The sequence below is a fragment of the Nyctereutes procyonoides genome, unplaced genomic scaffold (genome assembly GCF_905146905.1).
Source record: "Nyctereutes procyonoides isolate TBG_1078 unplaced genomic scaffold, NYPRO_anot_genome, whole genome shotgun sequence".
Lineage (NCBI taxonomy): Eukaryota > Metazoa > Chordata > Mammalia > Carnivora > Canidae > Nyctereutes > Nyctereutes procyonoides.
Genome location: NW_026575120.1, coordinates 9,891,370 through 9,905,648, shown reverse-complemented (window position 1 = coordinate 9,905,648; position 14,279 = coordinate 9,891,370). Strand labels below are relative to the sequence as shown.

General features: G+C 36.7%; 1 long non-coding RNA gene across 2 annotated transcripts in view; it reads left to right on the top strand.

Annotated features, from left to right (window-relative positions):
• The window catches only part of LOC129515813 (uncharacterized), a 204,626-nt gene that overhangs the window by 132,937 nt on the left and 57,410 nt on the right, over nt 1-14,279 (top strand). For both annotated transcript variants that reach the window (XR_008665653.1, XR_008665654.1), the window contains exon 4: nt 4,444-4,565. This is a non-coding gene — a long non-coding RNA (uncharacterized LOC129515813). The remainder of the gene's footprint in view (nt 1-4,443; nt 4,566-14,279) is intronic.

Below are 14,279 nucleotides of genomic sequence, written 5' to 3'. Positions count from 1 at the left end.
GCAAGAATATATGGGTGTCGGTCTGTGTGGACAAAATCTATACATTTTAAGGTTTGGAAATATTCAAGACAAAATGCCATGGAAGCAGTAAGCCAAGGACAGAGCCATGTCTGGATTCCAAATCTCAGGATGTGTGAAGGACTGTGCTTAAACAGCCTAAAGGCCCTGTTGACTCATCTGTTTGGGCATTGGTTCAATAAAGCACTGAGCAAGTATAAACAAACAAACAAACAAAACGTTGCTTTACAAAGATGGAGGAAGTTCTTCGTTGTCAAAAATCAATATCCCTGTCCAATCACCTCATGGCAGTTTCTTGAGGCTTCTCTTTAAGACTGGAGATCTAAGTCATTACATAAGACTGTAATGCACCTGATGGGCACAAGATGTCACATCAACCTGGCACCAGCCAAGGAAGGCAAACTAGAGAAATCACATCTTCCAAATGTTAATCTGACACTGTAAACAGCAGCAGGGGTCTCATTTACATGAGCAAAGCACTTTAACTATTTTATTTTAGCAACTTTCCTATGGAAGAAAAAACATGATTCAAGATGGTTAATGGGCAAAGTTTAAACATGATCTCCACAGCTACTAGGTTAAGAAATAATACAGTTTCTGCCCTTGTGTTCCTTTTTCTTCTTGAAATTAATTGTTCTCTGACCAAACTATATTATTATTCACAATAGCCAAGACATGGAAACAACCTAAGTGTCTATCAACAAATGAATGGATAAAGTAGGGTATAGATATATGTGGAATGTTAGTCACCCATAAAAAAAGAAAGAAACCCTGCCATATCCAACAACATGGATGGACCTTAAGGATATTTCTAAGTAAAATAAGTCAGACAGAGAAAGACTAATGCTGTATGTCTCATATGTGGACTCATATGTGGACTCTAAAAAAAAGCCAGACTCTGAAACAAAAAATAGGATGGTGGTTGCAGGGGGCTGAGGCATGGTTCTAGGGGGCATGTTGGTCAAAGGGTATATACTTCCAGTTATAAGTTCTGGGGATTTATGTACAGTGTGGTGACTATAGTTAACAATATTGTATTATATACTTGAAAGGTGCTAAGAAAGTAGATATTAAATGCTTTTACTACAAAAACTGGTACCTATGTGATGTATGATAAATGATGGATGTGTAAACTAATCTTATTGTGGTAATCATTTCACAATAAATATGTGTATCATATGATCACTGTACTCCTTAAACTTACACAACATTATATGTCAACTACATGTCAATAAACTTGGGGTGAGGGTAGGGAGGAAAATATATCCAAACCTATGTGTTCAATTACTGCCTTAACACATGCATCTCTTAAGAGGCTATTTTTTTTTCCAGTGATGCTGCTATATTTGAAAACATTTTTGGAAACATAGAAATTTTCAGAAAGCCAAATTAGAAGGCATACATAAAAATAAGTCATCTTTTTATTTTTTTACTCCAATTTCTGTTGGACAGGGGTTTTTTTCACTGTATTTACTAGATGTGGTTCTGGAAGTTTTTCAGCTACTTTTGAAAAGAAACTTAGAAATGAAAACTTCTGTTTTTCTATTGCTGAAGTTGTTCAAATCTCAGTTCTGAAAGTGGCAGCAGCATTTGAATAAGACATTTAACTTAAGGGGCAGCCTGGGCTCAGCGATTTAGCACCGCCTTCAGCCCAGGGCCTGATCCTGGAGACCTGGGATTGAGTCCCATGTCAGGCTCCCTGCAGGGAGCCTGTTTCTCCTTCTGCCTGTCTCTGCCTCTCTCTCTGTGTGTCTCATGAATAAATAAATAAAAATCTTAAAAAAAAGATATTTAACTTATATCTTGAAAGTGATATTAGAATGTCTACAGTTTTTATTAAGAAAATAAACTGCATTACTTTGTAGTCATTTTATCAATCTTGTGTATTATTAAATCGCTGTATTTTCTAGGTAAGTCAAATTCAATACTCGTGACCCCACCCCCAAAAATGAATAAAATGAAATTAGCCATGTATTTATTCCATGACAGCAGTCTATGTTTTAACGAGAATATTTGTAAAGTAATTCTGAGTTCTTACTCTGTGAATGCAAGTCATCAGTACTAAAGTCAGCAAATAAGACAGCTGCCCGGGACAGACAGGCAAGGTAAAGGTTCTAAACAAGTGCTTAATGACAGTATTTGAGGAGCTATTTCTGTTCTCTGCCCTGTAGCGGCTAATTTATCCTTCATACCACATTCCTTGATAGAAGTGGAAATGCGCTACTCTGGGAATGCTGACTGTGTTGTGGTGACAGCCAAGTGGCTTGCATCCTAGTAGAACTGAGAGATCTCAGAATTGCATTCTCCCATGCATTTTCACCAGATTCTGCTCAAGGGACTCTTATGTATTTATCATTACAGTTTTACCCCTGGAGAGGTACTCAACTAGGTTTGCCTTCAAATTCCAATCGGTATGAGTTTGTGGAAACACAACAAGCAGTTGTGGAGAACATATATGGAGAAGGCAGGTTTTAGGAAAATTACAAGGAAAATCCACAGCTTCTCATGCCTGATACCAAGCCTAAGTTTGGGAAGTGTCAAGAGTCTGTGTGAACCTACAAACTGCTGCACAGGCATCTAGTCGACCTCTGGAATGGCAAAACACTAGCTAGAAAGTAGGAGACAGCACAAAGCCAATTCTTGGCTAATTTTAGATACTGGACATAAGAAATGCCATTAACCAGTTCTATTGGTAAAATCATGTTAGCTCTTTCTTTTATTTATATATTTATTTTTTAAAAGATTCTATTTATTTATTCATGAGAGACACAGAGGGAGGCAGAGACACAAGCAGAGGGAGAAGCAGGCTCTCTGCAGGGAACCTGATGTGGGATTCATCCTGGGACCCCGGGATCATGCCCTGAGCCAAAGGCAGATGCTCAACCACTGCTCTTTCTTTTATTTTACCAAGAAAAACAAAAGTTTTTAATAGCAAAATCCTTAAACATAAACCCTCATGGTCTGCAAGATTAATAGTTTCAGTGAGGCTTTCTCCTGCTGGAACATTAGGAAGACCATAACAGAGTATAGGAAAATGTTAGCATTATTCACTCAATTAGCAATGGTTATTCCATACTTACTATATACCAGACTCCATAACAGCGCTGGAGAGACAAAGTAAATTAAGACATGAATATGGCCTTGAAGGGCTTACCTTTTAAAAGAAACAGATAAATAACATCCCCACATGATAGGGGGGCTATACAACAGGAAGAACATCTTCTAGGTTTGAGGACAACCAACTATGTGGGGGAGTTACCCTTCATAAAATAATTTACATTTGAGATGGCTTAACGTTTGAGAATTCATTATAAGGAATTAGGGGAAGAAGAGTCTAGAACAGCTTTCTCTGGGGTTGAAAGCACAGAAGCACTTGGCATATTGGGAGGTGTTGATAGGTTAAACTGTGGAAATTCATATGTGGAAGTCTTAACTTCAGCGCCGTAGAAAGTGACAGTAATTGGAAATAGGGTCATTGCAAATGTAATTAGTTAATTTTGGATGAGATTTTACTGGGGCAGGATTTCCCCTTATATAATGGGGAAATTCGGACAACACAATCACAGGGGCGAAACACAGTGGGGATGAAGACACAGATCAGGAAGGTGCAGCAGAAGCCAAGGCACACCAAGGATTGCCACCAACCACAGAAGCTTGGGGAGTGGACCGGGTCAGATTCTCCCTCACAGCCTGAGCTCAGAGTTGTGAGCACACTGGGTCTCAGACCTGCAGCCTGCACAACAGTGAGACAATCCATTTCTGCTTTTTGTTACCTGGTTTGTTGTCTTTTTTAAAGACAATATTAGGAAGCAAACACAGGGGGAATGGCAAGAAGTTCTGTTTGGTTGTTTGTGTAGATGTGAGGTAGAGAAGGAGGACCATTAGGAATGAAGCTGGAAAGAAGACTAGGCCCTTATCCAGAGTCCTTTTTGTCAAACTGAACACATTCATCTCAGACTTGTTGATAAGACGGAACAGTGATTTTTAATGAAGGGCTAAAACACTGGGGAAGGTGAGAAGCTGGAGGCGTAAGCAGGTGGCAGAAACCATAATAAAGAGCCCTTAACCCAGAGTTCACAGTCTCAAAAAAAGAGTAGAAGACTGTGAGACCCTTGAAATTTCAGGTAAAATTTTGTGTAGTCATGAATCATTATATCCTATTAGTTAAGTGCACAAATTTCGAAATTGGGCATCCGTTCCAAATCCCCATTCAAACACATACTAGCCCAAGGCCATCATCAAGTTATTTTTCTTCCCTAAGGCCCAGTTTCCTTAACTAAGCAAGGGGGATGACCCCATACTATAGGTTGCTTATGAGACTATAATGGTATTGGACATAAAGTACTTAGTACAATGACACAGAATAAATGTTCTTTCCTAAATGTCTCCTATTATTGTTTAATTATTTTCATCTTCCTGGTGCAGGTGATGCCTCAACATTGAATTCCTAGAGATCACTATCACATTGAGGTTTTGATGCGTTCAAAGCCCACCTCTTAATGAAGATTATGGCAAACAAAGATCCATATTAAAATTGGCTTAAATAGGTAAGATAAATAATGTTTCTTTATTATGAACACACTGTTTTAAAATTCAGCATTAATAATAATTCTATCAGGACTCCTGGGTGGCTCAGTGGTTGAGTGTCTGCCTTTGGCTCAGGTCGTGATCCTGGGTTCCTGGGATTGAGTCCTGGGAGCCTGCTTCTCCCTCTGCCTCTCTCTCTCTGTGTCTCTCATGAATAAATAAATAAAATCTTTAAAAAAATATATTAATTCTATCAAACCAATAGTTTCCAGAGGGGATGGGCGTGGGAGGGAAGGTTGAAATAGGTGATGGGGATTAAGGAGCACGCTTATGATGAGCATTGAGAGATCAAAAAAAATGCTATCCTGAAATAATCCAGTGAAAATAATAATAATAATTCTACCTGCAGTGGAGATAAGTGAAGAATATGATTAAGATCTGGTTACTGGGAAAAGTTCTTTGACTCTTCGGGGCTACAGTGACCAATGAAAACTGTCTGAGAAATAGTCATATACATGTTAAAGCAGTAAACAAGTGTGTGGGGGTGTGTGTGCATGTTTGCATGAACCATATAGCTATGGCTGATTCAACATCATTAAGTATTGTTGGTTAACCACTGAACACAAGCCTTGACAAATCTGTTTCAAAAGAATGATGTATGGCAGCTAACATCCAAATTCACACTAACAGATTGCAATGGATTTGTGTTCCAATACTTTATCTCTAAATTCCCCACAATTTTAAAGTAACTTTTAATTGGAGATGATCGGTAGTCATGTCCTATACTATTTTAATTCCAGATTGCAGTTCTGATTATATCATAAACATTTAGGGCATCTGCTAGTGAGGGTAAATCCTCTCCATCTTCTTAATACAAAAGCCTTTTAAACTCCTAGTTGTGGAAGAGAGAAGCTACTATTTTTTTTATTGAGTGTCTGGCCCAAGATCACATGCTCATCGGAGTCAGATTTAAGCCAGTCTGACACAAAGCTTTCATCTATGACATCTCACTGCCTTTCCAACTCTGCATTAATGACATGAAGATAAGAACAAAGAGAGGAGGATTAGTACTCCTGGAGTACCTACTAAGTACTAGACACTTTGGCAAGGATTATCTCATTTCGTTATCACTTAATTACCTCCATTTTTCAAAGTTTACTCATTTAAAATGGGATAAAGCCAGGGTGACTCATTTTCTGACTCCAAGGTCATTGTTCTTTCCTCTACACAAGAGAAGACCGCCTCCTCAACTCCCCCCAAATATCCATGTTTAGTTTTCTCTCTTCTGACATAATCTCATAAATTGTCCTTTACTGTCTTAGATTGGGTTCTCACAGATATAGATTTCATATCAAGAAATCAGAGTGCACAGTTGCTTTGGGAAGTACTTCTAGGCAGGCTCCATAGGGAAGTGGGGGAGTGAAACCAATAAAAGGCAGGTTGATGAATGAATTACCACTGGGGTAATTCATATGGGGTGCGATCCATAGGAGTTTCTTAGAGACTTCATAGAGCACATCGGAGTTGGGATGAGCCAGCCACTCACTCCTGTTAGTTAATAGTTGAAAGCTCTTCCTGGAGGCTCAACTCCCTGGCTTTTATAGCTGGGTGGCCACGGAAAGCCCTCAGGCAGAAAGCTGAAGGTGCTTGTCTTCTGAACTCCTGGGGGAATAGTGAGTTCCCAGAAGATATGGAGGCAGGGCACAAAGATGCACAGTGTTTGCTACAATTATTGTCCTTATTTTATAAATATTGCAACTGAAGACCAGAGAAACTGAGTATTATAATTTGGCTAACAGTGGATTCTGCTGGACACCATCGCTTATCCCAAGCAAATGTGTCTCTGATGGTGAGAAAGGATGACTATATTAACCTCTCTAGAGTGTTTCCCTATTAACACAGCCTCTACTCCCAGTGAGGACTTATTTTTACCTCTTCATACTGTTTTACTTTCAGTTATTAGCTTTCAGTTCATGAGTTCTTAACTTGTGAAACAGTCAAGAAGGCAAAAAGTCTCCTTTCTGCCTTATGGTAACACCCCTCCACCACCACCACTCCAGACCCATTTCAACTTAGTCACCTCTGTAAAGACTCTAGTTCCAAATGGGTCATATTCTGAGGTACTGAAGGTTATAACATCAATGTATAAATTTGGAGGTAATATAATTCAGCCCATAACAGTACTTAAAGGAAGAAGTAAATTAGACCCATAGAAACTGATCATTTATTTTAGATTTTTAGGTTTAGGAATAATCTTGGGTTTTTGGCATTTACGATAATTGTCATATTTTTAAAAATTTGACATTTTGAAATTCTGAAAGATTAGTCTTACAAGCAAAATGTAAAACATATAACTGAGTCATTGATTTTAGACTTGGAGTTTTAAGTTGAACAGTATGAGTTTTTGGCTAAGTTTGTAAATAATATTAGAATGTTTTTAAAGAACTTAGATTCTCTATATTTTTAAAGTATAATTTAATAGATTTACATGCAATGTCAAAGCATATGGGAAAGTTTTACTTGCTGAACATTTCTTTAAAATATGTGAAAATAGAATCTATTTTGTTACATTTATAAATGCAGTTTAAAACGTTTTAGGAGAGTTTAGCCAAGTTTGTAAATAGGACAGAATATTTAGGAGAATGTAAAAGTATTAATCAAAGTTTCCTTGGAAGTTATTGTTAAATGTTACTAGATTTATAACTATAATAATGCTATTTTTAAGTTGAACTTAAAAGCTTAAGGGAAAACTAAGCTTTTTAATTTTTCATTTTAATAAATTGAATATTATTTTTTTAAAAGCAGCCACCAATAGCATTTCTTGCACATCAGTCTGTCCTCAAGAATGCAAAAATCTCATTTCAGGACTAAGAATATCATGTGAAAAAGAGCTACATTTTTAACTTAAAATTATATTTTCTTCTTATTACAAAAGTAAAGCATACATATTATAGAAACTTTTTTGACATCTAAAAACATTTTGAAAGATCTGAAAACATTAATGAAAAGATAATAAAACAAAAAACATATAGTCAAAGATAATAATTACAGTAATTACAGTAATAATTATGCTTCCTTGTAGGAAGCATCTGGAAATGTCAGTGTTGTCATTGTGTGGTTTCCAGACCAAGGCAGTAGTGGCACCTGGGAGTAAGTTGGAAGACCAACACTCCCTCTTCCCTCCACCCTCCAGACATACTGAAGAACATTCTAGGACAGGGGCCCAGCAATCTGGTTGCAACAGTCCCTCCAGATGATTCTGTCCTACACTAGACTTTGAAGCCTGACCCATGTCATAATTGTTTCCACAGCATGAATACCTGTGAATGATACTATTCGCTCAAAGGATTTTTTTTGTGATTTGATTTATTATTTACAATTATTATTTTTACTAACCCGGAAACTTTATTTAGATTTCACAAGTTTTTCTGATAAAGTCCTTTTCTACTCTAGGATCCAGTACAAGATCCTACATTACATTTACTCATCACGTCCCCTTTGTCTCCTCAGTTCTGTGACATTTCGGCCTTCCTTGTTTTACAAGACCTTGCAATTTTTGAAGAGTATTTGTGAAGTATTTTGTTGAATGTCCCTCATTTGGGGTTTTCTCGTGATTATTAGATTGGGGTTATGAGTTTCAGGGAACAACACCAGAGAGGTGAGATACCCTTCCCATTGCATCCTATCAGAGGGTATGTAATAGCATCATGATTTATTACTAGTGATGTTTACCTTGACCACTTTGGTTAGAGTGGTGTCTGCCAGATGTCTCCACTGTAAGGTTACTATTTTTCCTTTTCCATACTTCATTCTTTGGAAGCAAATCACAAAGTCCAGTCAGAATTCAAGGGAAAAAACATTAAGCTCTACCTCCCAAAGGGGATAGTACCTCCATAAATTCTTTGGATTTGTTCTGTAAGAAAGATTTCCTCTCCTTCATTGATTGATTGACTGATTGATTTACATCAGTATGGATTCATGGACATTTATTTTATTCTTTGGGTTATAATTCAATACAACATTTATTTATTTCTTCCTCATAGCCTGCTAGCTTTGGTCTGCTGTTTCAGATTGGCTCCTATCTTTTCCAGCTTGACTGAGGTATAATTCACCAGTAAAATTGCAATATATTTAACATGTACAACATGATGATTTGATATACATGATGAATATATACATATATACATAATGAATGTATATACATAATGAATGGATTCCTACCAAGTTAATTAGCACATCTATCAGTTCACATAGTAGCTTTTTTGAAGAAAGGGATAAAAACACTTAAGACTTACTCTTTTAGCAAATTTCAATTATATAAAACAATATTATCAACCATGGCCATAAAGTAGATCCTCAGACCTCATTCAAATTATTACTGAAAGTTTACTCTTTTACCAACTTCTTCCCATTTCACCACCCTCTAGCCTCCGGCAACTACCAATCTACTCTGTTTCTATGAATTTGACTTTTTTTTCCCCTAGATTCTACATGTAAGTGACACCATGGAGTATTTGTCTTTCTCTGTCTGGCTCTTCTGTTTTTTGTTTATCCTTCCTTACTTCTGGCGCTGCAAGATGTCCCACGCTTCTTATTTTGTATTTTCCACACCCAGAAGCTATAATTTCTATAATCAATCATTTCTCCAAGAAGCTTTGATTCTTTTAACTGGAGAATTGTATTCAGTAACCAAGATCTGGACATGGGTATGCTTGTTGCCACTAGGGTTTTACTAATCTTAAGTCCTCTCTCATGGGCAGAGCTAAGAAATACATATACTTTTAAGGATTCCAATATGTATTACAAAATTGTTCTCTAACTTTTTTTCTAGCTTACATCATACCACTAATGTATGATAGAGCAAGTTTTCCTCTATGTTTGTAGAAAAGGATCATTATGATTTATTAAATTGTAGCCTTACTACAATTGCATGGTATACCCATGCAATTTTTATTTCTGTGCCAATTAAATATTTTCCACATATCCACTAGGCTTTTTGCTTTTTCCTTTTACAAATTTTCTCTGTGGCATTTGCTCATTAATTTTTCTACAACTGGTCATTTATTAACTACAGTAAAAGAAACCATTTAAACTTAATCTATTCAGATATTAAGGTAAGAGAAAATGAACATACAAATAGCCACGTCTAACAAACCTCATGACTTAATTATACTTAGGGAATGAAAGAAAAGTTATTTAGTTATTTTTTTGACCTGAAGCTCACCTGGAGAGACAATTGTTAGAAAAAAATTCCAGAGTAGAATAAAATATTGAGACATCTCCGGTTGACCTCCCATTGCACTGGTAGCTGACAGTAATCACTAGCATCCTCTGAGCTTGTATGAAGTATGGACTGATTTTAAGTTCTTCTGTGCTATTGTAGAAAAAGTCATGATTTAGTTGTGCCTGTGGCCTGATTTATAAGGATTGGCAAGCTGCACAAACTCTTTCTTCTGAACATGGAGCACATGAATTTTGCTATACCTGCAAAGGAATATTAAGGTGGAGTTTGAAGTTTAAAAGTGTAGTACTGAGGATTATAATCAGGAAATTTCATTTATCTTATAGTTGCCTCAGGATAGGATATTAAAGAGCAGTTATATAATTTAACATGGGCTTGGTAAAAAAAAGATAATGGGCATTTGAGGTACAAGACTAGGTCTATGCCTAGAATAGTATCATAAGGTCTTCAAGCCCTCAAAAGCCTGGCAATACCTTTCTTCTCATTTACTTCATTCACAAGTCTTTGCTTCAGTCACATGGAAGTAATTGCTATCCTTTGACCATGTCAGGCAAACCCAAGGGCATTTGCACACTTTGTTTTCTCTGCCTAGACCATTCTTTCTCCATGTATCCCCATGGCTCCCACCATCTGCTCTTACAAGTCTGCTCAGATGTTATATTCTCAATAAGATCACCCCGACCATGGTGTTAAAATGACTATCTCTCATCTGAAATCCCTTTGTTAAGATAATGTTAGCAGCTATAACAGATAAAATCCTAATTCTCAGTTGTTTACAATGATGACTGTTTTATTCACATAAATTCCAAATAGTAGATTGGTGAGACAGATGGTGCCTGTTTCCCACACAGTCATTCAGAGACTTGTGCTGATGGAGTCTCTGCTATCATTAGCATGTCAATTCTAAGCATGTCCCAGAATCAATAAAGAAGGAAAAAAATAGTCAAGTAAGAGACTGATATGTCAAGAGAGAACACACTCAACATCATGCTACCCCCATTTCATTGACCCAAACTCAGTCACATGATTATATGTAAAATAGGAGATACTGAAAGATGTGACCTAGCTATGTGCACAGGAGGAAAAGCAAAAAGGTTTAACAACTTACCAGTGTCTTTCACATACATAGTAGGCACTTATTAAATATCTGTTGACAGATTGGATAAATAAATACATTAATGCTGTGGGTAATCCATTTGAGTTAAGAAAGGTTTTGAGGGATTCAATGAATGATAAACATGATTTCTGATGGTTTCAAGGGTTTTGGGTTTAAATGGGGACATATATACTCATTTAAAAAATTATCATGCAAAGTTATAGATCAGAAACAAATAGTACTTATAAATAGGACTTCAGGAACTCAGAGAAAGAGCCCAGCTTTGAGTACTGAAATGGCTATGGAAAGTTTTGAAGGAGGTAGGACTCTCTCAAATTGGGTCTTTGAAAAAAGGTTAGGATTTCAGTAAGTGGAGAGAAAGGAAAGAATAAATCAGGTACGGGGAACACAAAGAACAAAGATGAAGACATGGGAAAACTTGGGGAAGGCCAACTTATGTATTTCAGGTTCGGAAGTCTATCAATAAAGATAGATCATGTTATCTTAGAGTAAAACACCACGAACATCTCAGAGATTTAGAACAACAAAAGTTTATTTCTTGCTCATTTTATGTGTCATTGAAAGTCAGCTGGGACCACCATTCTACTTGCTAATGTCAGCTTGGACACTCAGGTTGATAGATTAGTTTCTCTTGAGAGAACCATCAGCAACTGTGGCAAAAGAAAATACAAAGCTCTGGAGGGTCTTACCTTACCAGTTAACTGCTTGAAAGTGACATATGTCACTTCCACTTAAACTCACCAGCTAGAAATAGTCACATGACATATTTCCCAAATGGGAAGAATTTGAATAATTTGCAAATGACACCGAAGGCCAACACAAAGGGCAGTGGAGAATGAAGTTAGCTTAGAGGTACCAGCATTGTTTTAAGTCTGTCCCAAAGCTACACATAGAAATTACTTCAATCTGCAAAACCTGACAGACTCCAAAACTTACTTTTCACCAGGATTGCTTTTAGGTTTTCCATCTGTTTATGTGATTCCTCACTACAAGTCTCCACGCAGATGCTTATTGTTGTTTTATTTATCAATTTATTATTCAACAAATATTTGAGCACCCATCAGGTTAGGTGCTGGGGACACGGAGGTGAATAAAGTAGTGATATTCCCTGGCTTGACTGATGTGAGAAACTATAGGAGATTGTGTAGGCAAAAACAGCACTGATTTGGGCAGCTGGGTGGCTCAGGGTTGAGCATTTTCCTTTGGCTCCGGTAGTGATTCTGGGGTCCTGGAATTGAGCCCTGCATCAGGCCCCCTCTGGGGATCCTCTGTCTATGTCTCTGCCTATGTCTCTGCCTCTCTATGTCTCTCATGGATAAATAAAATCTTAAAAAAAACAGCAATGATGAAAAAAACAAGAATCACTAGATGCATGGTCTCATTGCCTACCTGTGCACAGTTGGCCACAGGAGATGAAGTGCCATCTATCAGGCATGGAAGTGTCTTACTTTATTTCTTCCACATTTGCTCAGGCTCTAAGCATGATGCTAGGCATACAATAGCAGCAGTTCCCTCTTAGCTATAGTTTGGTTTGCTTTGGCTTTTGGAGGTTTCAGTTACCCACAGTCAACTGTGGTCCTGGAGCAGTTGGAGGAACAGAGAAGGCTCCTCCTTCTGATGAATCATCAGAAGTCAGAACATCCATCAATGGTCACCAAATGCTAAGTCACAGCACCCCCATCACAGCGCCCATGTCACAGAACCTATGTCATTCACCTCACTTGTCTTACCATGTGGGTATTTTATTATCTCACAGCATCACAATAAGAAGAAGGGTAAGTACACTGAACAAAAGATATTTTGAGAGAGAGAAACACCACATTCACATACTTTTATTCAGTATATTGTTATAATTATTCTATTACTTATTGTTAATCTCTTACTGTGTCTAATTTATAAATTAAACTTCATCATAGATATATAAGTATAGGAAAAAAACAGTATATATAGGATTTTGTACTCTCTGTGGTTTCAGTCATCCACTGAGAGCCTCAGAACACATCCTGTGGATAAGGATGAGGTTACTCTAGAGCCTGTACTGCTGTTCCCTCTTGCATTCAATTTTTCTCTTACTTCTCTCTTTCCTTTAATCTCCACCCCTCTTCTTCTTTTTACTGGCAATGACAGAGCCACCCCCAGTTAAATTCTTTTTTGTGGAAAGCACTAACCATATTCATAAAGAAAAAAGCTGGCAAAGAATATTGTTACAGCTTTTTCATTTCTTAAGCAAGCAGAGTGATGAATTTACCTAGAAAAGAAAGTGCCAAAGATAAATTTTGTGGATAATAAAAGTTCTTAACAAAGGCAGGTGGATTGATTTGAGTTCTGCCAAACACAGGTCTCCTGCTGGTCTGCCCTCACTCTACAACTCAGTGCAGAGCAAGCCATTTATGCAGTATTTGAAAAGTACCTTAAAAAAAAAAAAACATTACTGGGATTTAGAAAGCAAGCTTGTATGAAAAGAAAAAACTTGAGCCTTATCTCCTTTATTTAAAAAATATGCTAGATCTGGCTTTTTGTCAAAATTTAGTGAGAAATCTGGACTAGGTACCTGTAAACAATCAATATTATTTGCTGCTCTGAATTTATTTTTCCCATTAGGAATATTCTGACTTTTTCACTAGTATTGTCTACACACACACACACACACACACACACACACACACAAACACTGTGGCACAAAATATACACAATTTTTCAAATGGCTTTTTGGAATATTTGAAAGGAACTAAGATGCAATTATGAAAAACATTATATAGTCACCCACCCACCTCCATAATTGGTAAGTACTATATTGCAGCAAAGTCTTTTGAAGTCTAATAAAATTTACATTTTAAATTTTAGCCCTAGAGGTTTAGAAAATTACAAACTGAACTTCATAATCTTCGAAGATTCAAATTCATTTCCAAGTAATGCTATGAGTCAGCAACCTCAAGACTATCATGCTAGATTACCAGAATATATATACATATTATACATATGTATATATAAAAAATATATAGGCATTAATATTTCTGTAATATTAGGTTACGAATTCTCCACCATAAGGAGCTAAACAAAGAAAAGCAATCATTCTAAAGAAGATAAAAATGCACAACTTCCTAAATGAAGTCAATTTTGCCTGGCTTACTCCACACAGATACATTTTAAAAAATAAATCAGAGCATAAATAAATAGACAATAAGGCACAAATCAACCTTTTTGCTTATGTTTTAATAAGAAATAGGAACTTGGGTTCTTTAGATATACATATATCATATATATATATACATATACTCTGAAAAGTCTGTAGCAAGATCATCTGAAATACCCTCCTTGTAGGGAGAGATTTTTGCTTTCTCTTGTTTACCCTAGTTATTTCAATTTTCTTCCTTT